The sequence below is a fragment of the Salmo trutta genome, chromosome 1 (genome assembly GCF_901001165.1).
Source record: "Salmo trutta chromosome 1, fSalTru1.1, whole genome shotgun sequence".
NCBI lineage: Eukaryota > Metazoa > Chordata > Actinopteri > Salmoniformes > Salmonidae > Salmo > Salmo trutta.
In genome coordinates this window covers 60,384,843-60,389,379 of record NC_042957.1, presented here as the reverse complement: position 1 = coordinate 60,389,379, position 4,537 = coordinate 60,384,843, and positions in this window count along the sequence as shown.

The window sequence follows — 4,537 nt, the reverse complement described above, 5'->3', positions numbered from 1 at the left end:
GAGAGCCACCAGAGAGGGAGAGAGAGAGAGCCACCAGAGTGTGTGGGTCTACTCAGGTCCACTGCTGCATAGAGAAAGAGAAAGACAAGGGGGCGAGCGTTTTGAGCTGAGGACAGGCTTTTTTTCTTCTCATTAAAAATGGAAACCTGTCATTTCTAAACGTACTCCCTTACACACAGAGACACGGCTGACAGAGAGGGTCAGACACCAAGGCCCAGACCACCCACCGCCCACCTGCCTCTCCACAAGGCATCTCACAGAAAGAGACTAAACTACTTTAGGAGCAATACAGTCATGGAAGAATGTGAACACCTTTTTGCTGCAATCGCCACCAGCATATCAGCTTCAAAAACACATAGTTCAGCAGAGCTAATGTGTGCTGAGACACTGCGATCAAAGGCAAACGCCTGCCACAGGGAGATAACGGGGTACACCCCTTGCCCCTCGCTGTCACCCCACCTCTGTAAAGATTCTCCCTCATTTCTAACAGAGAACACAGCCCCCCCCCAATGAGACTAAGCAGGACCATTCAACAGCACAAACCCCCTGGAATAGGCATGTCAGCCCACTGTAGTACACCATCGCCAGAGCTGTGTCTAGTAATGGAGATAGAAGGGCTAGTCAGATGATGGAGGGTCCAAGTGAAGGGTAATGCTTGGACAGAGACAATACAACAACAAGTAACATGGACAACAGCCAAACACTCAACACAGTAGACAAGCAGAAAGGAAGGAGGGAGAGAAAAGAGAGAGATGGAGGTAAAGAAGGAAACGCTGTGCTCTCCCTCTTTCCGTCTTCTCGTGTTGCTCTTTTCAGCTGGGGGAAAGGAGGAGAAGGCAGCAGCACTAATAAGTTCAGCTCTATCCGTCTGCTGCTCGCCATGCGACAGGGGCTACTCTTCTGGTGCCCCGACGTCACTCTGCTTCCCAATTACCACATTTACACACTCCACCTCGTACTGCACGCACACTCCTTCCCTCACATTTCTGCAGCACTATTAAAAATGCTTTACGTACTTCCATCTCACCTTTCTACATGTATATTATCCATACATGAAATAAACAGAGAGTTAGTTATACAGTGAGAATCAGAATGAGCAGCTCCTCTCTGTGGAAGGTGTAGAAGCATGAAGACTAACAGACGCCACCACCTGTAGCTGTGGACAAACAGTTCCTTTTTAAAGCCCTGCGGTTGTGATGAAGTGTTGAGACTACGCTGAGTGTTGAGTACATCTAGACTCCAGACACCTTGGTGTGTGTGTGGTGGCTGGCCTCTAAATGCCACCAGCGTCTAGTCAGTTCTCAGACCCAACACTGTCTTGACTCACGACTGGGACTGAGAAAAATATACAAAATTGTAAAGCTTTGCAACTTTTACAACCTGATTCCAGACCATTTGGCCATCTAGTGAGGCATGTTGTCGACTTAACATCCAGTCTGATCTGATCCAGGATCAGTATATTACCTGGCCACAGAGCGCTGTGCAAAGCTGCCTGGCAGACACCAGGCATCACATCCACCCAGCCAGAGTCTATTAAGATAAGATCCAAACAATAACAGTGCTGTAAGTGGCTGTCCCCACCTCGTACCTCACCCTCCCCATCTAACCTTTCCTAATTCATGTTAAGGTTAAGTGTACCTGCGCTCACTGCCTCTCAATATGTTCTCTCAGAGAGGCCTTTTGGTGAGTCATCAGATAGCGCCGGCTGCAGCAGTATTCTCTGAGGTTGGAAATGCCAGGCAGATAAGACTGCTCTGGTGTTGGGTGTGCACAGATGCGTGCGTGCGTGCGTACACACACACACACACACACACACACTGCCGGGTGACATTTTAAAAGTCCTCACTGCCGCTTATTCTCAAACTAATACTCCAACCATCACTCTCAGCAGCCAGACCCTTTAGTCTTCCAGTCCATCCTGTCAGTCTGTGCTGGAGTTAACTTTCCCCCAGCCACACCTCTCACAGATTAACACACACTAATGGAGTCATTAGTCTGGCACATTCCCTTCTCCACCCGGCCAGTCAAACTCACCACCGAGACGGATTCAGTTCCAGCAGACTCATGGTGACAACACCAGACAATGATGCGGAGAGAGTGATGGAGTGAGAAAGTCCCCACTCAAACGGAGACAATTCACAAACCGGTAGATGTAAACAACGGCACATCACAGATCAAGTACCTGTAGATGCATGAGGGAAGGTGTGGCTGGGAAAGAGAAGAGAGCGATTGAGGAGGCGAAAGAAAGGGAGAGGAATCAAACACCTTTCCAGGTTGCCAAGCAACAGGCGACACCAGTCAGTGAATGTAGAGCACAGTTGATCAAAGTTGGCCGCTGGGCAGCAATACGTCCCAAAATAATTACTGTGAAAAGACCTTTAAGATGGAAACCTGGACTGTCACATATGTCCGTTGAGCTGCCACATACATCTGTTAGCATGTGTTAGTGAGAAATTGCAATATGGTTGGAGTAATGACTGGGTTAGATGTGTATATCAGACAAGTCCTAAGGATCCCTTTCCCAGCACTGACAGGTCCATTGTTACATGGTCTCAAAGATCAAATCATGTAAGGGATAATTAATGAGGGACTATGCGTTCTATCGATATTCATGAAAGACGTGGCTTCCTGAGTGGTGCAGTGGTCTTAGGCACTGCATCGCAGCGCTAGCTGTGCCACTAGAGATTCTGGGTTTGAGTCCAGGCTCTGTCGCAGCCGACCGGGAGACCCATGGGACGGCGCACAATTGGACCAGCGTCGTCCGGGTTAGGGGAGGGTTTGGCCGGCAGGGATGCCCTTGTCCCATCGCTCATGTTTTCAATTTGACCTTTGCTTTCAAAAGCAGCTGAAACATAGCACATGTAAGAATTAACTATATTGAATTCTACCATGCAAATATACCATGCATTTTAGAGAAATAATGAACTCTAGAATACCCTTCAAGCCAATCAGAAACAAGTATTTAACAATGCCATGGTATAATTAAGCAATAAGGCCCGATGCGGTGTGGTATATGGCCAATACCACGGCTAAGGGCTGTGCTTATGCACGATGCAACGTGGAGTGCCTGGACACAGCCCTTAGCCGTGGTATATTGGCCATATACCACAAACCCCAGAGAAGCCTTATTTCTATTATAAACTGATTACCAAATAATTAGAGCAGTAAAACTAAATGTTTTGTCATACCCGTGGTATACGGTCTGATATAACAAGGCTTCCAGCCAATCAAACCACCCAGTTCATAAAAACATTTGTTTTTACTGCTCTAATTACGTTAACTAGAGTCTTGTCTTTAAAATTGTGTAAAATAGTAATGTGTTTGAGAAATTGAAGTTATAGCATTTTTGAGGTATTTGTATTTCGCGCCACGCGATTCCACTGGCTGTTGACTAGGGTGGGACATAGAAGTTGAGCATATTGGTCATATACCACACCCCCTCTGGCCTTACTGCTTAAATAAAGTATACCAATCAATAACAGCTTGGATAAAGTTTATATGAAGCGATTTGAGGTTTCATCCACCATAGATTTTCAGTCTTGCATGAGTTGTTTCTCTCACATAGATCACAATAGATGTTCTCATTAAAGTGTCTGTAATGCAGTCTTTTAACTAATTGTGAGTGGACCGGTCCACTGCCAGGCCAGGTCCTCCAGGGCCACCCCCGCTGTGCTGAACGGGAGAGGCAGAGCATTGGGAGCTCGTTGGGCCTGGCAGCCAGCTGGCAGGCCAGCCAAGGGTGAGTGACAGGTCAGGTGAGCGACGCTGGGCCAGCCAGGCGTGGTGAAAGCAGCAAGCATAGAGCAGAGCATAGCAAAGCCACTGAATATAAAAAATACACATTTTAAAAACACACACTCAATGATCTTAAGTGGCGTCAATTACCTGGAGCAGCCGTGAGAGAGGGGGACAGGGGATGGAGCTACTGACCGAGGATGAGGTGAGGTGGAAGGGGGCTGGGGGATGAGAGAAACGCAGTGACAGGTCCTCTAATGCCCTGAACTAATTACTCTGTCTCCATAAAGAGACACTGGTCTCTGTGATCACTGCTAAGGGCTCTCACTGCAGGGTCAGCCCCGCACATTACTCATACACACAATAAGCACACACAACTATTTTAACATACATACTTGTCATTTAATCTGAGAAACACTGTGTGGGCGATGGTCAATTTGGTTCCATCTAGAGGGTTGTTTCAGATCATATTTAAGGATGTTACGTTTACTAGAACGTCTACAAAAACTTTTTATTTCTTAAAAATCCTCCGTTCTCTCCAGTTTACAGTTCTGTAACCGGTCATTTACAGTTACAATATCCTCCCCTCCCTCATCTCTCACACCAACACTGATAATTATTCCCCTTTTCACACCTGTAAGTCCTTTATTAGAAATGAAGTGTTACTTTAGCTCTTTGAAGACAGACACATCTGAATCACATATTGAATGATTCAATGCTGCCACCTACATCTAATTCTGCTGTCTATGCATCCACCCTCTTTCCTCTCCTCGTTTGTCTATCCTTGTTCTCTTTCCTCTCC